This window comes from Nipponia nippon, unplaced genomic scaffold (genome assembly GCF_047370975.1).
Source record: "Nipponia nippon isolate SJK-2023a ecotype South Korea unplaced genomic scaffold, ASM4737097v1 scaffold_10, whole genome shotgun sequence".
Taxonomy (NCBI): Eukaryota; Metazoa; Chordata; class Aves; order Pelecaniformes; family Threskiornithidae; genus Nipponia; species Nipponia nippon.
Window position 1 is genome coordinate 28,165,780 of NW_028262291.1, and position 26,469 is coordinate 28,192,248.

The window sequence follows — 26,469 nt, forward strand, 5'->3', positions numbered from 1 at the left end:
GGCCCGGCCCTCGGCGGCGCTGCCCCCTGGCGGCGGGCAGGCGGCGCTGCCCTGTCCGCGTCCCTGTCCGCGTCCGCGTCCCTGTCCGCGTCCGTGTCCGTGTCCGTGTCCGCGTCCGCGCCCGCGCCCGTGCCCGCGCCCGCGCCGTGGGCGCTGAGCCAAGCCACCTTGCCACCGCAGAGGTGGTTTCGGTAAACAAACCTGCACGAAGGACCCCGCTTCCCTGGATGTAATGGGAAAGCTAAATATTCCCTCCTCCAATTTGTTGCACCTCCCCAAAGGATATTGGTGATTTTTTGGAAAGTTTGCGCAATTTTCAGTAAAAACTGCTGGTACTTAACGTTATTTTATGCAGCACCGAGGAGGTGCGGACAAAGTTGGGGGGGGGCAGCGGCAGCGCGGGGCCGCCCGCACCCGGCACGGCCGCCAGGGGGCGCCGCCGCCGCGGCCACGGCGGAAGAGGGCGGAGCCGCGGCCGCCGCCATGAGCCCCGGCCCCGCCGCCCTCGGCGGTTGCTCCTGAGGTGAAGAACGCGGTCGGTTACCGTTTGTTTGTTTGTTTGTTTGTTTGTTTGTTTGTTTGTTTGTTTGTTTGTTTGTTTGTTTGTTTGTTTGTTTTTCCCAGAGGAAAGGCTCGGCCACGTAAAGGTGCGCCGCCTGCGTGAGGCTGGGAAGAGCGGGTTTCCTCTGACAGCCCGAAACGTTTGAGCTTAGCACCTCGGAGCTGAAGGGCCGGGACTAAACGCGCCACAACCCTCGTCCCAGGTTGGCCATTTCGGCAGAGGTGCTTCCCCCGGGGACCTCCTTCCCTGCACCTCAGAGCAGGTGGAGGAGTCCTCAAAAGCTTGCTCGGGCTTAGAGACCAACTCTTCAGCTGAAAACGTCCTGGTTTTACTAAGCCATCCAAGAGGGAAATTCTCCTTAGGACAGAGGCGATCCTAAAGCTGCCTCTCATGGCAAGAGGTCTTTGCATAGGGGATGCTATACGTCTTTGTATCATTGCACCGGCCTCGTCCGAATGCAAAGATGGGTTCAGTGGCCCAAGTTCTCTGCATCCTCCGGGGAGAACTTGGACTGCTGAACCCATCCATACATCTTTGTATCACTGCGCTGATATATGAGCACCAGCCTCGTCCAAATGCCGAGATGGGTCCAAGGTGTAAGTATGGAGGAAGATCTTGAAGGAAGAGATAACGGAGGATGTAGATTAGCTGTCCAGGCTGGCTGTGGCTTTGTGTTTCCTACTGAAGAAAGCTGCCTCTAACTCAGATGTAACAGCGGTTCATATGGTAGAGCTGGTTTGCACTGACAGCTTGGCTGCTAACCAGTGTGTTGTGAGCAGCGTGACGTTTCATGCCAACTGTAAACTCTTTGAGAGGCTGGGGAAAGACCCCGGCACTGAACCCCCAGTAGCCACAGCTATACTGGTAGGAGTTGCTAGCTGGCAGCTGGCTCTGGTCTGTCTCCACTGCCCTGGCAGCAAGGTGGCCATGCAGTGAGATGCGCTTCTGCTCACTGTGTGCCAGTATGTTGATGGTATCGTGTCATCTGTTCCCTGCAGGAGCCTGGGGTTGCAGTGCAGAAGGATGGGCTAAGTGAGGAATTCATTCTTTCCACTTTTGCAGCCTTTTGATTCATGTTCTGAGTTGCATCAAACACCTACCTTTTGCAAAACCACCTAGTATTTAAAACAAAGTCCAAACAAAGCTAAGAAACAAAAGATAAGTGCAGAGTTAACCCAGGTTAGCTCCCTGCCCTTGTGAAAACTAGGATTTATAAGGGGTTCATAGCACTTGGCTAAAGGGAAAACTGTCTTCAGGAAGTGATCAAACTTGTAACAAGTAGTGGATAATGATAAGAACATGGAAGCTTTCACAGACATTAATGTTCTTGGTCACAGCAGACTGAACTGGCAAATATATATATACATTTGGCAAAGTGATGTAAACGGTAGCAGATCATGTTAATCAGATGGATAGAACAAGGAGGTGCATAAGGACATCTTTACAGATTCTTCACACGTGCAAGACCTGATCACTAGTGCCATTGCTGTGTCAGTGTCTTTAATGTTTTATCTTTGATGTTGGCTCAGCACACTCTAGGACCTGCGGTTTCTGCATAGAAGCAGCTCCTTAGGCTGCGTTGGGCTGCCGAGCTGTCTCCGGGTCATGCAGAGGAAGGAACATCCACAGAAACAGGAGTGGAAATCAGTGGAAAATCTATAAAGGGATGCTAACTTATGAAAGATCTGCTGGAAAAAGGGGTTCAAAATGTGCCAGCAAAGCTGAGCGTGCTGTTTGTCTATGGCATTTAGTAGGAAACTATACAGAAAATTGTCTGTGGACTGAAAGCACAGAAATATAGAGGATTATAAAAGGAACACCAGGGCTGAGCTGTCTGTTCCACGGAGGGCATGGGCAGAGCTTTCCCAGCCACAAAGCGCTGCCGAGACTGCAGCAAAGTGCAGCAAGCGGAGTATCATAGAATCATAGAATCGTTTAGGTTGGAAAAGACCCTTAAGATCATCGAGTCCAACCGTTAACCTATCACTGCCAAGTCCACCACTAAAGCATGTCCCTAAGCACCGCATCTACCCGTCTTCTAAATACCTCCAGGGATGGAGACTCAACCACTTCCCTGGGCAGCCTGTTCCAGACACAGAAGACTTCAGTCTGAAGTCCAAATCATGGACACGTGAGTTGACGATGTGAAAGAAAGAAAGAACCAGGAAGCTGCTCAGGAGCAGCTTATCCTGGGACACTTCACCAAACTTCTTGTCCCTTTTACCAGATATTCCACACACAATCTCTCACATGTAGTGCATGCTTATTTAGAGGGGGAAATATCTGGACGATTGCCCAGTTCTTCAAAAGATGGCAACTAAGCTCAGACAAATTATGTACTGAATAAAGACGTAGATTCCACTGAGCTTCTAGCGACTGCAGATTTTGATTTGGTTAAAAAGTAGTCAGAACCAGAGTCTGAAGATATTTAGCCCTGGAAGGTTTTTTTTTTTTCTGTCTACCGCAGTACCTGATTACTGTTTCTGATATTATCATCTGCTTTAATAAGCAAATTCCCTCAAACAGCAGTTGGCCCTAATATATCCCTCTTCTATTCCCATCTCCTTGGCCACATATTGCTTACTGTGATAAGTGCTAAATGGCTTTTGGAAAGTGCTAAGAGGGTGTTGTGAAAGGGCTAAGCTGAGTTTCACAAACAACTGCCTGTACAGGGAAATAGTCCCATCAGTAGGGTGGTGCCGGGAGGCCCAGCAGCAGGCTGGTTGAAGACCCTTTTTTTGACAAGGCTGGAGAACTGAACTTCATGATTGCCTTCTTAAGATAATTTAAATGAGACATTTTCACCTTGTGGAAGTGAAGTTTTTTGACCCTAACTGAAATGAAACCACTGGATACTTCATCAGAAATATTCGAGAAGATCAGTATGTTCTTGCTAACCAGGTCAAGTTCATCTGCTCTGCCTGCTCTACCAGAAACCAGCTCAGCCGGCAACCTCAGCACTCGATAATTCTCAGAAGTGAAGAGCGGCTCCTGGAAGACAACGGGAACAAAGCCCCAAGCCCACCAGCCCTGGCGTGAACTTGGCTTCTGAAGCTAAAGTCAGGATGAAACCCAAAGCAGCCATCCTGCAAAGAGGCACCGAGTCGCCAACACCAATTCAAACATTCCCCAACTAATCACCATTGCCTGGGCATGAGCAGAAGGTAAAACATCCAATGTTTTTTACCTTCTCCAACAAGTCGCAGCATGTTGGGGCCACCACCAAGCATTGGCCAGTGTATAAACTTCAACCTGCAAGTAGAGGGGAAGCTTCACCATACGAGAAGCCACTTACTTGCAAGAACGTTTCAAGAAAGGAGAGTGGATGTGGTCGTTTAAGCTAAGCAGTTTCTTGGGTGAACCAGCTCAATCTGTGCTCTCGCCTTCTTTATCTGCTTAACTGTTGGAAGATGTGGATCTTGCCCTCTATGCACGTGAACTGGGATCACAAAACACCTCTTTGCCCCGTTAGCTACTGTCACTTGGGGGAACTCTGCTATGCTGGGCTGTAGCATGTGGTTTTGATCCAGTGAGTGCTGGCATGGGCTGGCTTCCAGCCCGAGTAAGCAGCCACTCTGTGACTAATGGGCAAAGTTACTTGTTTTAACTCTAAACCGACAGGTCTGCAAAAACAACCTGTCTTCAGTTAGCGATTATTTTGTTTATCTTATAGGGTGCTTCAGATACTATCAATTTCTGTGTAAAATAGATGTAGTATCATGAACATTGAGGGCTGCCTTGCTAATTGTTTTAATTTTGCAATTAAATTTTTGCAATTAAATTACTGCAGGTTAGATGCTAGCTAATACATTTAAATCAGCCCAATGAATTGGTTTTTTATACTAACAACACATTTTGAAAGCACATGTTTCCCTTAAGAAAAATAGCATCTGCAACTGTTTTACTGAGCTATTTGGGTTCTGAAATGTGTTTATTACAAAAAATGCCACAGAGCCTGTTCTGTCCTATGTAGTATTTGCCATGTAAGCTATTTATAAGGAAAGTTATTTATAAGGAAAGTCATTCATAAGGAAAGTTAGTTTAAGTTATTTATAAGGAAAAGGCAGGCTTATTATCTCTTTTTATAGTTGGAGATGTTGTGGCACAGGGACAGGTGAAACAGTTTCCTCAGTGTCATGCAGCAGGCCCAATTAGCCCCAGGTCCCGCTACCTGCCCATCCAGCCCTCTTCCCACTGAGCCACGCGCTCCTCCACAGTGCTATTTGTGCTTCTCCCCCCCTCACTCCACAGCAAACAGGATAGTCCAGTTGTGTTGCATCCTTCCAGCTACGGGTCTACTGCAGAGGATACAGCTTCCTAAGTAATGATGGATCTCCACAGAGCTTCTTCCCAACTTCTACCAGAACTGTAGGTTTCTTGATTGATTTTCAAGACCAATATACATCTGCTAATCCCATTTCATCCAAAAGAAAGGAGACGTTAGTCACTAAGTTTGGACAGTGGATGTTAGCAAACCCATATTTGCCACTCGCCATTGGCTATGCTTTCCTTCTCCTGGTTGAGAAACAGGGTGAAAAACTCAGTGGGTGCCAGGATTGTTCTGCAGTTTTGGTTGTTTTGTTTCCTCAATGAAATTCAAAGCTCCAGGATTCAAAGAAACTGCAGCCAACCCTAGGGAGAATTGAAGATATTGTCAATTTTTTCCCCAGTTAAATCACAACAGAGACTAATGGCTACTGAAAGGCAAAATGTCCACGTGGATATAGGCAAGACACAGCTGACAGGCAGAGACTGTCTGCACTGACAAGGACTTAGGCACTTTATATTGCCTTCTGGAAGCCTCCCGGGATCTCTTCACCAAGGTGTTCAGAAACGGCTCAACAGGAGAGGCCGGGGACATAATTCATGGCCTTTTTCCACCAGCTGCTGTAGGGTTTCTCTGCAACTTGGTAGGCAGGAGGAAGTTGCTCTGCTTTCACTGTCAGACTGAGTGTTGGCATCTTGGGGGTTTACAGCAAAATAAGTCATCTTGTCTTCATTTCTGAGGTGGCACAGTTCAGCTGTGGCCACCCTGTGCAGATGCCTTGAGCTTGTTTCCATCTGCATCCTACATTCGCCACCCACTGGCAGGCCCGGGCATACCTACAGCATCCCTGGAGGAAGCTGGTCACAACGTGTTGAAGGACACTGTGCACGGCCACCTCGGTAGCTCCACGACTTCATTCCCTTATGCCTAAATGGCAGGGGTTTTTGTACCTTCCCGGAGTCTCTGTTTTGAAGCAGAAATGTCTTCTTGTCCCGCTCCCAGCGGTCAGTGAGAAGATGTCATCTTTACAAGCCAACAGTTAGCACATCATTCTCTAGTCTTGCCCTGCTTAAACAAACCTTCTTAATCTTTCTTCGCAGGACGTGCTTTCGGAGCCTCTTCTCAGGTTGGCTGCCTGGCCTTGAACCTTCAGTTTGCGTCCGGCCTTCCCCGTGCCAGGAAGAGCAAACTGGTCACCTGCTGCATTGTGCACCCAACACCCTGCATTAGCTCTGCCTTTTTTTTGGAACAGCATTTGTTGACTCCTATTCAGTTCGTCGCTCACACCCCGAGCTGCCTTTCTGCAGTACTGCTGCCTGGCCACTTATTCCCCACTTTCTCTTTGTGCTTTTGATTTCCTCCTCTTAAGTGTAGCACTTTGCACTTTTCTTTACTGAGTCGTTGATTTTCTCCAATTTAGCAAGATCATTTTGAATTCTCAGTCCATCCGCCAAACTGTTTGCATCCTCTCCCAGCTAGATGATGTCTGCAGATTTTATGAGTACTCTTTATTCCCTCGTCACAGGTTGTTAATGAAAATACTGCATAAAATGGATTCCACGCAGATGTTGGAAGGACCCCGTTTGAAAATTCCTCTAAGTCTGACAGGGAACAATTGATAACGGGGGTTTAAAGCTATTTTTTTCACCAGCCATGCATCTACTTTACGAGGATTTCATGTAAACTATATTTTCTTTGTTTGCTTAGGAGAATGCCATGTGGAATGGTGTCAAAACCTTCTAAGAATCAAGATGTATGACAACTGTTACTTCCTCCTTACCTGCAAAGAAGGGTGTATAAAGCCCACACTGACCTAAGCTGAGAAAGGTATTTTTATACAAGCTTGAACTGCTTTATCAGTTTCCAATCTTCAGTTCAATTGCTGCAATTTTGTGTGTAGCCATAGCCCGAGTAATTGTCTCCAGCATCTCAGTGATTAAAGCTCATTCAGAATTCCAGCAAGCTTCAATAAAACATTTTCCTCCCTTGCTAGGACAATATATAGTCAGAGATCAGAGACTTTTTTACAATCCCAAATTCAGCAAGGGAGAAGTTGGCACTAATACACATGTAGCAGTGAAAAGCCCCTTTGCAAAAACACGAAGATGTAGGTAGATTCTTGAAGATATTTCCGACTTTGTAAAATCCACATTCAAGGAAGCACACTGATGTGTGCTAATAGTTGTGTATCCCATCAGTTTAATGATTTTAATTTATGTACTGTTCTGCACTACTATGAAATTCCTGATGCAATCAGTATCATTGCAAGAAAGTAAAGCTGTTCTTACAGATGAGTTACAAATCCTCATTAGCCATCAGATGTTACATTAGACAAGCGTTTGCTATATCCTCGATACATTATGCACTTTTTGGTGCTGTTTATTGGTCACCTCTGTACTTAATATTCTCCATCACCCCAGTATCTAAGCAACTTGATCCCGCATAACCTTGTGTTAAATAGTGGCCCACCTCTAACAGTTGCTTTTCTTTTTAGGGGAACTAGTATTTCATCCAAAGGAATGAATGGTTATGATTCTGTAACATTGGAAATGACTAATCCAGTGTTGTAAATGGGATAAAGGGAAATGGAATGTATTTTGAGAACAAACAGTAATCATTGACACAGTAATTTGCATCCCTAGATGTTATAATAATGACTAAGTATCACTTCCCCTTGTTTGCATAAGGAAGAGTAGGCAGAGAAATCCAGTGATTTGGCTAGCACACCACCAGCAAGCCACTGAAAAAGAGAAGATCTGAACATAGATCGCTTTTCTTGCAGCTTGTTTTCCTGTAATCTGCTACATGTTTGAAATACAGCGTTACAAAATGTGTGATCCCTTCCAGTACTAAAAACTCTGGAAGGGTTTCACTAGTTCATGCCAGAAATAGCCAACAAGAGTTGGCCAAGGCTTGTGGCGGATTTGAGAGAGACGGGGTGCGGTGCGTTGCCTTCAGAAGAGCTGGTTTGGATGGGTGACTTGGGATTCCTGACAATTTACATACATTAAGTGCCAACAGCCTCAATCTGTGCTGTCTTGCTGATGGAGCGAACATATTTTTGCTGCCTGAGGAAACTTTCTGCTCTCCAAAAAGTGATTGCAGTTGTAAGGACCAAAGTATATTCAGTGACCCTTCTGCTTCACAACCAACTTAGGTGGATTTAAACGGGGAGTACTTGCTAAGAGTGGATCCTAAAGGTGTATTTGTACAGTGAGCAGCTCTGCACAAACATTTCTAGACAGGCAGTCCCCAGGAAGGCAGAACCACTGCATCAGAGGGATGGAGTGTTTGCAAGCTGAAAAGCAAATATGTTTAATGTCTTAATTTTTTCAGAAGAAAATTAAGCACCTGGGGTACGATTTGCTTTGTACTAAATAAAGGGAGTGCAAAATACCGTCAGTAGGACCGGTGATAGCATTCTAAATTGTCTTTGAATTTCACACCGGCTGCATACCACAGGACCAGGGCAAATAGCAGTTAATACAACCTTTACTTAGCTTCTCCTGACAAATATAAAGTAAAGGGTGAGGCAGTCTCACATTGACATATGGCCAGATACAGGCAAGACATACCTAGAAAAGGTAATCACTGTTTATTAGAATTATTTATTTTCATGCAGTTATGGGTCCAAAGGGAAGAGCAAAATGGGTAAATCTTACAGACTTCACTGTCCGAGAATACAATAATTTTTAACGAGGGTCAGCCTAGCACTTCTCTCTAGTTCACGTATCTAAACAGGGGTCAGACTTTCCTGAATATGCGAGGTAAGAGTTATTGGGAGTGCGTAGGGTTCAGTTACAGGAAGCAAAGGACAGAGGAGCAGAATATCTAGCTGCTGCACATCTCTTCAGGCCAAAGAGGAGTACCAGAGCTGGTGAGGGCCAGGCTGTCCTGCCAGAGGGGTGATCCTGGCTCATCTGTGGGCAAGCATCTTCATGTATTTCATGGTTGGTGGAAAAAAACAAAAAAAAACCCAACCAGTTATTAACCCCCCTGCTTGACACCCACCTGACAGCTTTGCAGGTGTGCTGTACCTTCCTCCCTGCTCTTTGCCTTTGCGTTACAGCAAAAGTGCTGCTGGCGTTGCAAGGTCTCTCACGTGTGAATAACCCTGCCGTGCTGCGGGTTGATTGGCACCCTTTGGGCACCACTGCAATACAGATGAAGAAATATTTGTTTACATTTGAATAGGAGATCGGAAACTCAGTGATTCTGACTCATTGCCACAGCCCCAGATAACTAGGAACACCCTTATCTTTTCTACTGCACTTTCCAGCTGGGTATTTTTTTGTCTCTCTCTCCCCCTACCGTGTCCGAGTGTTTTCATGACTCTTAGTTCTTCTCTCTGGTTTTGCCTCCCTGGTCTCATTTCCCTTCCTTTATTTTCTTCCTACACACTTCGCTTCCTCTTCGGCTTTCCTTGTGGCTTGTTCTTCTCAAGTTCTCATTGTAAGTGCTTCTTTTCAGGCTTGTTCCTCTCACAGGCTATCCCAAGCCTGTCTTCCCACAAGGAGAAGGAGAGATGGAGGCATTTGGGCTGGAGGGGGGCATTGACAGCAAGGGAAAGCTGGGGGCCAGGGGAGTCGCAAGTGAGCAAGGAAGAGGATGGAGGGAGAGGAAGGCAGGGAGGGACACTCACAGGGATAAAGACAGGAGCAAGGAGAGGAAAGCAAATGTCAAGGAAGGATGGGGGAAAAAAGATGGGAAGCTAGGGAAGAGTGTATGCAAGAGCGAGGGGAAGTAGAAGGATATGAGAAAGAATGTGCACTAGGAGGCAAGAGAGAAGGGAGATTTCATGGAGGGGAGTAATTAAAGGCAGAATTACACTTGCAGTGAGGAAAGTACTTGGGGCTGAAGGGAAAGAAAGGGGGAAAAGAAGGAATGAAAGAAAAAAAGAAATCCAAATACTAGAATGGATGAGGGAGGAAAAAAGGAGTTAGAAAACAGAAGACAACAGTAATCCTAAAACACAGCATGAAAAAAGGTGAAGATTGTTTGAGTCTTGGGGGGAAGACAGAAATACAGGAGGAAAGAAGAGCCGTGGAGTATTTCAGAATTCCTCCCTAAAACAGCTCTGAACTGAATATTTATAAAAAATATCACAACAACAATATGAACACACACTTTCTTAAGCATTGAAACATTGTCAAGCACACTCAGTCACCTTTCCTGCTCCCAGCCCTTACCACCCTTACTTCACTATAAAATCCCTGACGTACTATAGAGCCCTTCCCTATACAAAGGACATAATGTAAAGCCACACACTTGTTACTGAAACAGCAGTAGGGAGGCAAGAAGATCCCTCCATGTGTAAACCCCATTATCTTCCCCGTTACTTAACATAATTTGCCTCGGGCAGCAAGTCAAATCCTCCAAATATTCACTGCAGTGAGAGATACGGAGAGAGGAACTCACTTATCTTTTCAGGTGGATTTCACAGTCTGGTTTTCTCTCTTTGTTGTCACTTTCTCCCTGGTTCTGTTGTTTTTCTTTTATCTTTCCCTTTCACGTTTTTCAGCCCAATTTCACTTTCTGCCTACTGTTCTCAAACAACTTACTCGGTTTCGGATTGTGTGTTCCTCACCCACCCTATTCTGATGCCTTCTGGGGGTCCATCTGTTGCCCATGCCTCTTTTTCATCTCTTTCCCTCTCGCTCTCCAGGTGCCCACCTCTAGAAGCCGTCTCCTACCTACCCCTGCCAAAGCATGTGCCCCGCACATATCACCGAGCCTTGGTACTCTCCCTGATGATCTCATGCAACTTCCCAGGGTACCTTCAGTATTTCATTCCTTCTCATGAAAGGGAAATATCTAAAACATTACAGTTCCTCTTTGAACACCAGTAGAAAGGAATATCCCCCTCCACCATGTGTAGGCCCATCACACGTCTATTCTCTATTCGCTTTCAACACTTGACCTCATGGTTTCTGGTCCCTTCTGCTTCATATTCAAACATCCCTAATCTCTTTTGACCTTCTGTTTTGATCCAAATATTTGATCTGAATTAGAAAAAAGTGCAGGTTCCCTTTTCTCTTTTTACCTCATCATTGCTGGCAGGCCTTCCCCCACCCTGGGGTGCTCTGCCATGCTTTTGAACTGCAATGAATGGTAAAGCTGGAAGATCAGGAGCCAGGCAGGAGTGACAGTGCCTCACCGGGACACTTTCTGAGCCTCACCCTAACTTGCAATGCAAGCCCCCACCTTGCTCTGCAGCATGGGGACCAATGCACAGCAACGACCCTCTTGGCTTTGACCATGGAGGTGCTTGCCATACCCAAGAGTGCTGCTCAGCCCTGTGTTTCCCACCCCTCAGCCAAGCCCGGACGCTAGGCCTGGCTGTAGACATGGGAAGTCCATATAAATTTGGACTTGGATATTATCCTACACTCCTCCTATCAACTGCATAAAGGTTGCCAGAAGTACTGTTTGGACCAGGGGTTTCACAGGGAATGAAGGCACAATGGATACCCCCAAATTAAGAAGCCAGCGACACAGTGGACATGGCGCTCAGCACCATGCGTGCCTTCCAGCTGAGATGCCTGGTACCCTCCCAAATCCAGGCACCCAGAGATCTCCAAGCTCTGCTCTGCTGACACCCACCATACTCAGGTATCCTGGCAGCACCATGGAGGTGCCCTTGGGCAACATCTCCTCTACAAACTGAGGTTCTCTTGTCCTTTCTATATCACACAGTCCTGCACTCCAAAAACTGGTGTGCCTTGAGCTAACTGCCCATCCAGATGGTTGTATCCTGATCCTCAATGTTGGCATATTGAGGCCAATGGACTGAGATCTGGAGACCTCCCCAAATGTTGAGTGCCCCCTGCGTGCCCCTCACAGAATCAAGGCACTGCAGCGAATCTGAGGTGTCTTGTCAACGCCAAACTGAGATGTCCCACATCACCCCAAATGGAGGCTTAAGGGACGTTTCTGAATTCTGGCAGTCCAGGCTGTCTTTCCTGAGGCATCATCCATATCCCTGGGACTGAGGAACCTCAGGTGGTCCCACAGCAAGCATCTCAGTCCCCTTGTAATTGAGGTGACCCGTTCCTCACCTTAAAATGCTGAGGAATCTCAGCCTCCAAATTACTCTCTTCTGGGCCCCACCGCATGGCAGCACCCTGGACCGCTCCAGATGCAGGTGTACCCCCCAGGCACCACCCTGCCCCAGCCCACACACTGCTGAGGTATCCCAGACCCCCACGGACGAAGGTGTCACAGGGACCTTCCTCACCCCGCACCACTTGGAGTCTCCCTCAAAGTGATACATCCTGAGATGCCCCCAGCTAAAGTCAACAGAAAGGACCTTCCTGCATACACTAAGCTGTGGCAACGTGGAAGGAGGCAGCCAGCAGTTGTAGAGGACTCCTTATTACTGTACGCAGTTTCTTCTTCCAGGTGAAGATGAGGACCGTATCTGAATAACCCTAACGCTGCACGCTCTGTTCTGGCACCGGCATATTCCCTCTGCAGATGTTAAGCCCAGGGTTAGGGGTGGCAGTAGCAGTAAGCCAGGTAATGGCAAAGGGCACATCTTCTCACTGCATGCAGTTTCAGACTGAGATAAGGGCTGGAGTTTGTTAATGCCAATGCTGTATGTTATGTTTTCGGAGGTGGAAATAGTCAGTCTTTTCCTTAACTGTTTGCACAGTGCCCAAAAAACACGGTTCCTGTCTGAATCAGGTGTTGGTGCTGCTGTACCATGACAAATGTACATCTGGGACAATCCTACCTTGCAGTGGAGAATCCCCCTGCTTCCCAGCACAAGCTCCTGTGCCTGTATCATTTCAAAGCACATCTAGGGGGCAGCTGTATCTTGAGCCAGAGGACGCAAAATGACACTATTGTTTATCTAATCACACCATTTTATCCTCAATATTGAAACAAAGAAGGAGCCTCTCAACTTTTCAGATACGTAGCAGAGAAGCAGGGCAGAGTGGCCTCAGAGGCAGATTCCCCACCAAGCAGTTCGCACCAGCAACCAAAGGCAGAGACACAATGAACCAGGAAGCCAAAAATCAGCAAAAAAAATCTCTGCTGCTTCTGCAGCTGCCTGATGGTGAAAAGGAGCCATCTCGATGCCAGAAGGAGATAATCCGCTGACAGCCGGTTATGCTAGTAAAGATAAATAAACACAAGCTATTTGATCCCCTCTAAGGACTCTACAGTAGAAGGGGTGTAACTTCCTATCACTTAGCTCTTTACAAATAGCAGAGAAACACTTGTTTGGGGAATAATTAATTTCTTTCAGGTCTGGGTGATAGTAGAATTGCTGAGGGACGTGGTGGGCTGGAAATGGTGTTTTAGCACCTTTACGTATTTGGACATTTTACTTGAAATTTCTCTCTAAATCTGTAGAGGAGGCCTTTCTTCTCCATGAGGGCAGGCAGAGTTTGAGGTCTCTCATTTTATCCATCAAGGTTAATATTCCTCATACAGTCTTCTCATCTCTGCCAGAAGGGATTCCCTAAAGAATTTTAAACTTTTGAATGAATTCCCCAGAAATATCCATTGATATAATTACTCCCTGGCCCTGTACGTTCAGTTTTGCTCATACTGAAGCCCTAGAAAGCAGCAAGCATCCTCTGCAAGTGAGGAAAGACATGGTTCATGTGAAACTAGGGAGTTAAAAATACATTTTGCCAAGTCTCAATATTATATTTAGTAGTACTGTAGTTGCCATGGTCTAAGAATAAAGAAGGGCAAGTCTTGAAGGTTACATATATATTAGGAGATCAACCAGTATCGCTGGAAAACACAAACAAGCATTTAGGCACGCAAGCCTGTCTTTAGGTCCAAACTGGAAGCAGCAAATTTCTTACAGATATTTGTAAATATAACTTCATTGTTGTTATAACATGCATTGCTTCCTCTCTGCAGTGCTGTTGCACAGGACATTTCACCTCCTCGACCTCAGATGTCCCCCCAGGAACAAGGAATCCACTGCTTCTCTAAGTTCATACAGTGCAGGGAGAAGGGTTTGGATCGAGGGGCGACTTTTCAGTCCCTGCCAGTAACATCTGAGGTGGAAACGAACCAGCCCCTGCAGCTCCCAGTGGCCATCCCTTCTTTCTTGTCCACCTCAACAGAAATGGTAGTACTTCATACACATTTGCCAAGTGGTTTACAAACAGATGTCCTCATGCCTGAAAATAAAACCTGAAGACTGCAATGCTTTCTGAACTCTTCCCTCTCCTCTTCCTCCTCCTCCTCCTCTGTGGAGCAGTGGCCCCTAGTGGAAGCTGCTGGGTGGGTTGACCCTGGTCTCCATCTCTCCAGGGAAGAGGCTGGCTGGGATGGCTGGGATGGGTGTATGCCGGTGGGTGGTTGCGAACCCACCGCAGGGGCGCAGCAGAGCCACACCAGGGACCACCAGGCACCAGCGGGCAGTCCCCCGGCCAGTGCCCAACACCGGCTGCCTGCAAACAGCATTTCAAGCAGCGGAGAGTCAGGATGCTGTTTTGTTTTGCAGGGATGTGTAGCACAGTTCCTCCATGGCCTTCAAACGGCGCCCTTGTGTGATTCCCGTTCGAACAATCTGGTTTTATTAAAAGATAAACTGCCTCCTATTCCAATAAATGTGATATGAATGACAACGTAAGGCCTGTTTTCATTCTCAGAAGAAAAAAACCCAACTCACAGTACAAGAAGCTTCACTCTATTCAAGTAAAGAGCAAAGTCTACATACCGTCAGCACACATGAATAGAGGAGAAGCCTCTTGCACTAATTATTTTCTCCTCCACCAAAATATTACTACTTCCTTTGTTCCTGAACTCATGAAAGTGATAATACTGAAGGAGACCAAAGATGCATCATCTAGCCCAGCCTTTCTCTGATAATGTCCTGACTCGGGTACTTAAGGAGGACTGTAAGAAATGGGGTGCATCCAGAAGGATCTTCCTCCTGGAAGCCTCCGGCGATCAGTGGTAAAAGGGCTGAGACAGACGTGGCACCCTTCAGTAGATTTGTTTCACGCCTTTCTGAACACATTTATACTTTCAGGCACCATGAACTCTTGCAGCAATGAGTTCCAAATGTAATTAGGCATTGAGCGAAAAGGTATGGCTTTTTGTTTGTTTTAAACGTTGTCTAATCATTTCACTCAGTGCCACTTACTCTTGCATCTTCAGGAACGGTGAACAATAGCTCCCTATTCTCCTTCTCCATACTGCTCTCCGTCTAGCAGGCCTCTTATGTTCCCTCTCAGTTTTCTCTTATTTCAGCTGAAAAGTCCTAGTCCCCACGTTTTTTTTTTTTCTCAAGGTGAAAGTTATTCCCTATCCCTTCTGTTGCCTTTCTAATTCTGGCATATCTTTTTTGAAACAACATCCTCCAAGTTGCTCTGAGGGCATGGGCATGCAATGGCTTCGTAAATAGGCAAAATACAAGTTTCCATTGAATTTTATAGACTTCAGATGACTTCCAACTCCTTGTTTAACTATCTGGCTGATGGCAAGCACTGAGTCGATGCTCTCAGGAGCCCCACTGATATTACCAGTGAGGCTAAGGCGAACGGGAACTTTGCAATGTTTTCAAACTATCATAGGCTTTTATTCAAATTCATTATGGTGTTTCCAAGTCCACTGCGAGAGAAACTAATCAAATTATGTCATGTTTCCACTTGATTGCCTAATAGAGTTTTGAAAGAAACAGCCTTTTCATTCTCTCCCTCCTAGTGAGAGAAAAATATGTTTATGCTTACATGTACTATTCATATAGGGAAGCGATGCCAATGAGATTTGTGAATATATTGACATTATCTAACTGTCTTTTAACTGAAAAGCATAATGTTGGAGTATCTTACTGTTATTAATCAATTTTGAACACAAAGAATGCACAAACAGGCTTAATTGCCAAATTCCCTAACTCTTGAGTGATATATTTTGCAACTTGCCTATCACTCAAACAACAGAAGACTTGAGTGGAAGATACTAAAATCAATTATAAATTATATATCTGTGTAGACCTCTCTCTACATACATGTGTCTCTGAATTTATAATGCGGTAGCTGTATCGTAAGACATGACAACGTAAAAAGGGCATCGTCTCGCTATGCAGATGCCTTCCATGGCCGTCAGGTTTATTGACTTTTTTTTGATCTTTACTTTGCCCCTTCCCACTCCGTTCAAAATGCAGCTGCATTCAACCCCGGATTATCCGAGAAAGCGGCAAGACGAGATAACGCAGCCAACGCAGAAACCCAGAGATAGCCAGACCTGCCCAGGAAGCTCGGAGAAGAGGGTGTCACGCCATCAGGAAGGACTGGTGACACCAGGGGCTGTGAAGCGCAGGGGACCACAGGTCCTCAGAAGATGCAATGCCGTGTGGCACGGTGCTGCGTGAGCACAGCAGCGCTCCCATGAGCCCACGCTAGTTTAGCATCAGTCACCTCGCGGGTATCTGCACCCACGATACACTTAATCCCAGATAATTTAGAGTTGACTAACACTATTTATTGTTAGGCCATGAAAACCCACTCTGAATCCCTGCACTGGCACTGACACTGACCTCTCTCTCCACTGAGTCATCATTAACTCTCTTATTCTCACATGCAAAGCCAGGCACAGCTCTGTTCCTGGATTCCCCTTCCCCATCCCTCCTTAATAACAGCCGTTTCACAGCTCCTCTTCCCTCCCCTGTCCCTGTGCCTATGCTGGGCTACTTTTCAGCACAGTGAAGTCAGGACAACACATGATAAATACACGGGATTCCAGTAGTTTAATACTTCCCAAAGCTTACTACTTCTGCACTGCGCTCAAACACCGATATTCTTCTTGCTACATCATTCTATAGAAGATGCTGCTCAGCTGGTAGTCCCAAACTGACAGCTCAAATATACGCCTAGTTAAATACTTAAAGAGAACTGAATTGCTTTTTAGGTGCTCCATCCACTCAAACCCCAGGCTCTTTATGTATCTAGTGATATGGAAGAATTTAGGGGCCAAATTTATGCAAATAGTTTTGAAAACCACAATCAGTATTTATATTTGAAGTACTTAGCATCCTGAAATTACCACCATCATCACCTAGGTTTCCTAAGGCACCTTGGTTCCCCGCCTCTCCCCTGTAGTGACCTTTTAAATTGTATGTTCCTCGGGGCAGGCTCTGCTTTACCGCATCTCTCCTGCGAGGTGCCAAAATTACCACTAACACCTAAAAGAACTAAAAAGACATGGCGTCCTGTCTACTGGTGTTGTACCGTTTATAGGAATGGACATTTTTTTTGTGGACGCCCTTTGCTGCAACGTCTGATTTCTGTGCATGTGGGAGGTCTACCTGTTGGGATGTCCATACGCCTGCGTTACGACCTGGTAGTTGCTGTCACGATCTATGGCTTGTGCCTTTGGTTTACCACTCTGCACTTCTCTTTGCTTATCAGGTTAGTGACACACCGAAATGCTCCATTACAAAAGTTGTCATTTCCTCTCAGTGGGTCCTTGAAAACTTACTCAGCTGTTTCATTTCCATCCACAGCTTTCCAGTTCCACTAGACTTTCTCCCCTCCAAGCTTCTCAAAAATAAAAGTGAGAGAATTCTGCTGAAGGCATCTGGAAAAGGGTATTTTGATGGAGACTAGATATCCCTCATCACTAGTGGTCCAACAATCTCCAGCTGAAACACTTAGCAGCGACCAACCTTACAACAAATCAACCTGAATTAGGGGGCATTACATTGTTTAACAAAAAGGGCGATGGGCCAAAACGAGCTTCTTTTACCTGATAATGGAGCTGCAATTGCTCCTAGGATACTTCATACTGCTGGCTTAAAAATGAGTAACTGTTCCCTGGACCGTTTGCATCTTGGCACACAATTTCTGGCTCATTGTGATTCTAAACAGCGTACGGGATCCGTAAGCGTGCTTAGTCAGCCTGGCCAGCCACCTGAGAGCCGTGAGCAATGTCCCCTTTATGACTGCTCACATCTATTTAAAGAGAAAAGATTAAAAAAGGGCAAGGAAACCCATTCCTCTTGATTCCCAGAGACAGTATCGCTGCTCAGATCTTCCTTCAGTCTGGAAGCGGCCAGACCACCAGACTCTCTGAAAGCAGATGCATCTCCAGAAGCAGTGAGCAATGGCTTGTGAAGGGTGAGATACACTCTGGCCTCCCCAAATTGCAGACCTGATACAGAATTACTGGTTGAAACAGCCAGCATTCTGCTGGAGGTCAGATTAGATAAGGAGCCGCCAACCTTCCTGACTTCACATACCAAAACCTTAACATGACTGAAACGCTAAGAGGGGAGCCAAGGAAGAAGAGCTCGGGGAGCTGCTGGCAGGTACGAGACGATGGTGGGTCCTCACAAGTACCCCCAGCTCTCTGGTGCAACAGGCCAGGCCACCCGCTCTGAGCTACAGTCCTCTACTTTCTGTACAAAATAACCGGCACCTCTGGTAAGCCGAACAGTAAGTAATCAGGGGAAGAGAAAGCGAGACGGAGTCGTCCTTTCGAGGCTAACCTCAGAAGAGCCTGCAACCCCAGTGAAGTCCCACTACGGACGCAACGCTGCGCTGCGCTGACAGGCCTTTCCCGGCTCTGCTGCTGGGGACGGCCTGGAGAACATGAATTTTGCAAAAGGAACAGGGCAGCCCGAAGGCTGAATTACCTTTCTTGGAATATAGATCCCAGGCAATGCACTCCTGCAGACGTTTTTAGCTCACTCAACCGCCGCCTCCCAGGCAGAGCATCAGAAGAGCGAGATTTGCAGCTGCACCGCTCCCGGCTGGACCGACCGACAGCTCCAAGTGAGCAAGTCCTTTCAGATGGGCCAGGGTAAGCAGGGGTCTGCTTCATTGGCTGCCGTAAGCGATAGCTCCTATGTAAGGCAATAATCCATGGTCGAAGTCGGAGGCTGTTATATTAAGCAACGCAGTTTGTACTTAGGCTGATGTCCTTAACGGCGAGTGTCTCACATGCGTCATGTTTTCAGGCTCTGGCCCCAACCAGTGGTCTAAACTGTCTGCTTAATTTTCCTTATCATCTGGGAGTGAGTGATGCCCTATCCTTCCCTGACCCTGGGAAAGAGGAAGGTATTTGCTTGTAGAAGGAGCTCTTTGCCTGGATCCTGCTGGAGAGATAACCCCATGTTCAAACACCGATGAGAAAACCAGGCAGCTTCCCGACTGTTTTCTTAGGCTGGGGTATGTCTTGCCTGAAATGGTCTTGTGGCTGTCTCTTTTAAGCACGGCTGCACAGGCTATCTCCCCTCTTATTTGCAGCCATCTAGCATCCCTGCCAAAAGCACAGTGAAAAACAGCAATAGGCAAGTAGCTAACTCCTAGTTTATTTTTTAAGGTAGTTTTGTTGCTGAAAACCAGGGGAAGAGAAAGCGCTACATGGCTACTCCACTGTCAACTGAATCTATGACCTGTGGTTTAGGCGCCTTTGCACTTGCTGCTGATTCCTTTTCACAGGAGCTGCTACAAGGCTGTTTCTGCATGTTAACTAATGCCTCCTCGGATTTTGCTTAAGGATTCCCAGCAAACAGCACTGTAAGGTGGGCTGGATATAGCAAAGCTAGCACATTATGATGTAACTTATTACAATAATTGTCAGTAATGACGACTGATTACTCTTGAGGTGCCCCTGCATTAAAAGTTTACATGAACTGTGCGTCTTTCTCTGAAATTCACCCGAACTGGTGAAATAACATTCAATGAGAAACATTATCATCGAGTAGGCGCTTGCAAACTCTCATCGAAAGCCTGTTGATTTTTGCGAGTTTTCCACTAACTTTGGAAAGGCTTTGGATTTGCCTTCTACTTTTAAGTGCTCTTCGGAAACAAACTTGGAAAAGGGGGCTGGGTGAGTACCCAGGGTGATGTGATCACGCAGAAAGTGGAAAATCTGGACAAACCGAACTACGGCTTCTGACGAGCAGCACGAATACCACACGTGGAGGCAGAGGTGCGGAGAACAACTTTGTGCACAAAGGCTCAGAAAGCAAAGGAGGGATTTTTTTTTTCCTAGGCTTCTAGCAAGGTTTCCTTTCACGGCAAGCCAGCTAGCTATCTCTGTACGAAGCCAACAAACAAAACCAGCCAGTTTATTCAAGCGTTTAGCTGTGCATCTGACGGTACCGTTGCTTCCAATTTCGTACCTGAAACCACTTCTAATGCTACTAGGAGGTGAACGCTACACATACACCTACGGAGGCCCTTTTTGCTGACGTGGAAGTGAAGCTAAATCGCACAGAGGCTGGGACCGCTCCTCTTCATCATCGCAAGTCTGAACAAAGGAGCGGTGTACGTGCGCTGGTTTTAAAGGAAAAACTTTCAGCACGCCTGCGATAATCAGGATCTGTGGCTTAAACTGCTGAGTTCAGGGTATGAAATGGTCTGAGCCGCTCTACCCGGCTGTGACCTGAAGATCACTGTGGGTAGTGCGCGCTGAATATAACCACTATCGCGAGACACCCATCGCACTCCGATTTCTAAGACAAATCATGTAAAATTTCTTTGCGCATCTATGGTAACAGCTAATGATTATTTTTTTCTTTGAACTTTGTCCAAAGTTCATCTCTAGAACAAACTTTAGTCAAACTGCACGTATTGACTCCTCAGCAGAATAAACATGCCAAATCTCTAATAACGCTTTATCACTCGTTCTGCCTTCTTTTAACTTGCTTGTTAACCAGAAAGATAAAAAACAGTGAAATAAACAGGCTTTACTCGGTATTTATTTTTCTGTTACCTCTGTCAAAAACTCTGAAGGACAAAAGCAACTCCGGTCTGAAGAGTAAGTTGACTCCTCTTCTTGCTTCAAGCCCTAACTGAAGGTAAAATTAAAATCCAGGCTGTTGTCTGGGTTGTAACACTCGGCTTCCACGACTTGAACTGCCGGTACTAAAAGTTTACACGGAGGAGGAAAAATCTCAGTATCAGGGCTGGGATTTGCAGAGGGGTTTAAAAACTGGTTACGGACTCGAGACTGGAGGGGTGAGAGGAGGGAGGGGGCTGGACGGTCCCCCAGCCCCAGGAGAAATCCCAGTAAACTAACGTGCAGATCTGACAGTAATCGACCTGATCCCCCTATTACTTGATCTGCTGAGTGGCTGTAGAAGTAGAAAGAAGCAGCAAATATACATTTATTAAAAATTGTGTAATATTTTTATTATACTAACCGTAACACTTCTTGTCACAGTTGGAAACGTTAGAGAACCTACTGTGACGGCCGTCAGATCTTTTGGTAGTCCTGTGCACGTGACCTTACCCGTTAACCCACGAGCAGTGCACCTATCGGTAACTATTTGATGAGCACCCTGGCATTTTCTGTGTGTTTATTTTTTTAGTACTCCATCAACCCGGCTGTTCAGAATCATACCTGGCTTGCAAAAAAAAAAAAAACCAAAAAAAAAACCAAAAAAAGGGAAAAAAAAAGAAAAAAAAGAGAAAAAAAGGGGAGGGGTAGGAGAGAGTGCCTCAAAAAGAAAAAGCCAAACAATGTGACAGTACAAGAAAAAAAAAAAAAGGCATTTTTGGATGACTCTATTTGCTTCGCACCTTTTCCTTTTTGTGCCTTTAAGGTTTGTGTCTTCAAGCTCCTATCTACAAACCCACAGGCTAGAAACTTAATTAAAAAAAAAATAAACCTGAGTTTCTTGCATAATTGTATAAGTCCAGGAGCTACAGCTTTAAGAAAGGCACCAAATGTTGTAAAGTTCACAATTAAATCATACACAACTTGGCAACCAACTGATGGAAAAAGAAGTGGAAAATTAACAGTAATTAAATAAACAATGGCTTGGTAGCCCAATTTTTTGACAGTTGAGAGGGAACCTTGCTGTAAATCCCTGCTCACATCGAGCACGCCAGAATCCTCCAGATGATAAAACTGTGCATTACTGCCCAATTACGATGAGTCCCTGAGTTACTCATCATGACTGCTTTATGGATTTAGTTTCACAACATAATAATGAGTTCATCGTGCTTTCCTGAAGCATCTGCAGAGATAATGCAAACACTTACTTTTCTTCCCAACTTGTGAACATTTTGAAGAAATAAAACGATGCAAGAGGCTATTAAAAAAAAAAAAAAAAAAAATCGGTTTTGCATTGCATCAAACCCCGGCTTTCTGTGCGAGCTCATGCAAACCCCGCAGCGTCCAGGACATGTCCCACTGCTTTAGCAATGGTGGCTCTGATATACAGGCGAGGTTTTAAGTATTTCAGAGACTCTGGAGACTTTCAGAAGCCGGAGAGGCACAGGCTGTGCATGCCATGCCTGTAACTTAAGCTAGTTTATTGCAGATAAGCGCTGATCCTGCGTGGGTGGTTGGCTGCCTGGCTTTGGGCAGCCCCCAGCAGCCCACTGTGCCGTGGCTGGGAACCGGGGGGGGGGGGGGGGGACGGTGGTCCCCGAGCTGCCTTCTCACGCCGGCCCAGGAACGTTCGTGGGGGCGAGGGAGCGAGGGGCCTTCGCCGCTCCGACATCCTGATCCCCGCAGCCCCCCACGGAAAATTGACGCCCCTCGGCCTTTCGTGTCGACGGGCGCCGCAGAAACGTTAAAATTCATGATATGTAACTTCACGGCTTTGAACCGGCCTATAAAACTTTCTGACTCGCCACGATTTTTTTTTTTTTCCTTTTGGGAGGGGAATTAAGAGGAAGGGGAGGAAAAAAAAAAAAAAAAAAAAAAAAGAAAAAAAAAGGCAGGGAAAGCTGATGCGCTGCCGTTCCCCGCTGCTCGCACGAAAGCAAATGGCAGCACCACCCGGCACTGGAGTAGTAAGTTAATAAATAAATAAGCAAACCCCACCGCACGAACGGCATAGGCGGAAAGCGGCGGCCGGCGGAGGCGCGGCGCGGCGGGAGAGCCCTCCCCGGCCGCACGGCGAGCGGCTGCGCTAGTCCTGCGAATAACACGGCGGCTCGGCCGGGGGGCCCGCCGGCTGCCGTGGGCGCGGGCCCGGCGGCCCAGGGACGGGGATGAGGAGGAGGAGGAGGCCGGCCTCCCTCCCGCCCCCCCCCGCCGCCGCCGCCGCCGCCGCCGCCGCTGCTGCGGCCGCTTCCTGCGCGCGCCCCCCGCCCCCCCCCCCCCCCCCCCCCCCGCGGCCCTGTTGCATCAACTTCCTGTGCGGAGCCCCTCGCGGCGGGGCCCCGCGCGCCTCCTCCCGCCCGCCCCAGCTTCCTGCGCGCGGCCCCGCGCGCGCCCGGCCGCGCGGCCCCGCCGGCCGCGCGCCCGCCCCCGCCGAGCCCCGCGCGCCGGCCGGCCGGGCGGGGGGAGGGGAGGCGGCGGGGGAGTGCGGGGGGGGGGGCCGCGCGCCGGCCGAGCCCCCCCCCCTCATCCGGGCGCCCCCCCCGTCCGGCAGCGGCGGGGCGGCGGTGGCGGGGCGGGGCGGGCGCCCGGTGCCCCCCGCCGCCGCGGCCGGCGGCGCCGCTCCGGCAGAGTTTGGTGCCCTACTTCACTCTACTTTAGTTTCACTCACTTTACATCCGGGCTTTTTCCCTAGGCAATGGGGGCCGCAGCACAGCCCGTTCCTTAGGCAAAGGGAAATAAATTCGCCGCACCGACACGTCAAGTAGTCCCCCTCAGGAGGAGCCGTCGAGCCCGCCCTCCCGGCTCCCCCCCCCCCCCCGCCCCGCTCCCCGGCCCGGGCCCGGTCGGCGGCGCCCCGCCGCCGTCGCGGGGTGGGGAGGGGAGGGGGGCTGGGTCCGTCGGTCCGGGCTCCCCCCCGCCTTCCCCCGCGGGCCTCCGGCGGCGGCGGGCCGGGCCGGGCCGGGGCGGGCGGGGGCGCGCGCGGCGGCGTGTCGGGAGCGCGCCGCAGGCAGGCAGGCAGGCAGGGAGGGAGGGAGGGAGGGAGGCCGGCGGCGGAGGGATCCCGGCGAGCGGTGCTGCGGCCGGGCCGGGTGAATGGGATTGAAGAAGAGTTCAGCTTCTCGGCTTGTTTTTGTGTCACAGTTTCTCTCCTCCTGCGCCTCTCCGGCTTCGTGCCTCCCTCCCCGCCCGCCCCCTCCTCCCCGCCGCAGGAGGAGCCCCCCGCGGAGAGGGGGAAGGAAAAGGACCCCACAGAGGCGAGAGCGAGCGAAGAGGAGGAGGAGAAGGGAGCAACCTACCATCTTCCACTCCCCGCTTAGCTTAAAGAAAGTGAGAGGAGGAGAGAGAGAGAGGCGCCCAGAAGAGGGGGACAGGGAGGCCCGGAGGAGCGGCGGCGCCGGCACCCTCCCCCTATGAAGAAGAGTCCTCCCCCTCACAGAGAGGTCCTGCCAGGGGGACCCCGGCCGGCCCGCAGCAGCACCGCCGCCGCCAGCAGGGTGTAGTATCCCACCTTTCGGATTCGCCTCCTCCTCCTCCTCCTCCCTGCCCCCCCCGCCCCCGGGCGCCGTCCCCCCCCCCTCCCTCCCGCGCCCCCCGCCGCCGCGGGGCTGGGGGCGCCGAGGATGGCGGCGGCCGGCCCCGCACTCTCCGGCCAACTTGGCGATGAGGAGCAGCAACTTCGCCGCGGCCCCCGGCCCCTCCCTCGGGGGGGTGGGGGGGGGAGAGAGCGGAGCGTCCCGGGGCGCCGCCGCGGCCCCCCCCCCGGCCTCCCCGGCGGGCGCCGGCAGAAGTTTGCGAGCGGGAGCGGGAGAGGTGGAGGAGGGTGACACTTGGGGTAAAAGGAGGAGGTGACACATTGGGGTTGGGGGGAGGAGCAGGGGAAGGAGATGACACATTGCACTGGGGATGGGGTGGGGGAGGGAGGCTTATCCCCTCCCCTCCGGTTTCCTTCAGGATGATTATTTCCAGGCCCTTTTCTCTCGGTCGGGTCCTTCGCCGCGATGCTGTCGGGGAAGTTTTATTATTATCTGGGAAATGATGCCGCTTTCGGTGATGGATAATTCGTAGTAAAGCTGCTGCTGCTGCGTTTTGGTTTTTTTTTTTTTTTTTTTTTTTTTTTCCCCCTTCCCTCTCTCTCCTCCTTCCTTTCATTCGTCTTTGTGGCCCGAGCAGCGCCGGGAAAATTCCGTTTCTTCTGCAACTTGTTATTCTGGAGCCGGGCCTGCCCCCCTGGCCCTGGGGCTGCCCTTCCCGCACAGGTACGGAGCTCGGGGCCGGGGCGCCGCCGGGGGTTCCCGCTCCTGCTCCGGCACGGCTGCCGGCGTTGGGGACGGCTACTTCTTTATTTTTTATTTTTTCCCTCCCTCCTGCGTTTGCGTAGGTGGAGTGGGGCTCTATGTGGGACTCTGCCATTTGGTGTAGTCCTCTTGTGCATGCTCCTTTCTTCACTTGCCTTTCTGCGGTGGTTTTTTTTTCTTTTTGTGGTGGTGTGTGTTTTGTTTTTTCTTTTCTTTATTATTCCGAGCTTCGCTGTCGGTAGAGCTTTTTCCCTTCCCCCCCCCCCCCCGCCCACCTCTGCAGTTCGGTGGGTGCTGACGGGATTGTACGCCGAGGTGTTTAGGTGAATTCGTATTGGATTAATCCATGGAGCTCTTCATTCAACTTCTTCTCAAGTGTCAAAAAATGAGGCTATGAACAGATGTGTTTCAATATGGAGAGATTTCCAAGTTCCTAATTCTTGGGGGTGGAGGAAAGAGTGCCATTGGAGAGTGGCTTTTGTTTTCGATTGGTGAACAAATGTCATCACATTTCAGTCACGTGCTGTAATATTCTTTGTTCAGCTATCAAAGTATGATATCTGCTACACCTGTTCCCACTTTTTAATTGTAAGTAGCGGTGGTTGCCTGCAAATCTGACAATTGTGGATAGGAGCACTTCCCCTCTTTCTCCCCCTCCTACCCCCTGGATGTTTGTTTGGGCCCAAGCATTGAGCTTGACAATGAACTTTTGTTCACTGTGGAGACTGCATGCAGAAAGGTCCCACTGGGGGTAATAACTTGCGTGTCACGAGAAAGTTGTGTCCTGTGCTGTGCAGTAGGTCTGAGCATGGAAAAACCAGGTGGGGATGTGCGCTCAGTAAGGGGTAGGCTCCTTCGGGCCAGTGAAGTTTTCTTAACTAGATGTGCTGTTGCTTGTTATCAGGTTAAAAGACAGATGCTCCTGCACACCCATATCGATAAATAGATACATCTTTTTTCCTTAGCTGTAGATTTTCAGGTATCAGAAATAAAAAAGGATTTTGGCTGTCTGTTTACTTCTTTTTTTTTTTTTTTCCCCCTCCTTCATTGTGCTCACTTCTAACAATGAAGACACCTGCTTAGTTTCAGTTTTGTAAGTCAGCTTCCTCTGACTTTCCTGCGCCTGCCCGGAGCTAGCTGGTGAGGCTGGATATGCTACATAGCGGGGGAATGTTTAACTTTGATGAAAAGAAGCTTATTTTGGGGCTTAATTTGTGAAGAAAATAACATGCTTTTCAAAGCCTTGGAAAAAAAAAAAACCACAACCCTGGAAATCTAAAATTCATTACTTCTACCCGGTTAACGTGTAATGCTAAAACTTTTATATTAAGCTTGTTAGTGATTGTGTATAATATAACTTTATCGTTTATATTTAAATAGTGACATTAAATTACTAGTAATAACAGGATCTTGAAAGAAAAAAATGTGCATAACTACCCATATTAGTTGGAGAAGTTAATTACCACACTTTAGTAGAAAGATCACAGGCTTTGGGAATTTTGTTTATATCTGGGCATGTTTCACGATAGCTGAATGAAACTGTTTCTTTGGGGGCATTTTTTATCAGTATTTTCTAGAAAGGA

General features: G+C 48.3%; 1 protein-coding gene and 1 long non-coding RNA gene across 16 annotated transcripts in view; both read left to right on the top strand.

The window, feature by feature from the left end:
• The first annotated feature begins 261 nt into the window (after positions 1-261).
• Positions 262-20,418, top strand: LOC148057135 (uncharacterized). Of its 2 annotated transcripts, none has more exons than XR_015701912.1 (4): positions 262-535; positions 6,537-6,656; positions 17,042-17,212; positions 17,308-20,418. It is a non-coding gene; the product is annotated as an uncharacterized LOC148057135 (long non-coding RNA). The 2 variants fall into 2 exon arrangements; XR_015701911.1 differs by having other exon boundaries at positions 262-523.
• A 3,241-nt stretch (positions 20,419-23,659) lies between these two features.
• The window catches only part of PHF21A (PHD finger protein 21A), a 138,755-nt gene continuing 135,945 nt past the window's right edge, over positions 23,660-26,469 (top strand). For 5 of the 14 annotated variants that reach the window (XM_087746179.1, XM_087746187.1, XM_087746193.1 and 2 more), the window contains exon 1: positions 23,662-24,085. The gene's annotated coding sequence lies outside the window, so the exon portion shown is untranslated. Of the gene's footprint in view, positions 24,086-24,118; positions 24,424-24,517; positions 24,848-26,469 lie in introns of those variants that run through there. The other 9 variants (XM_087746189.1, XM_087746185.1, XM_087746192.1 and 6 more) reach the window with 5 other exon arrangements.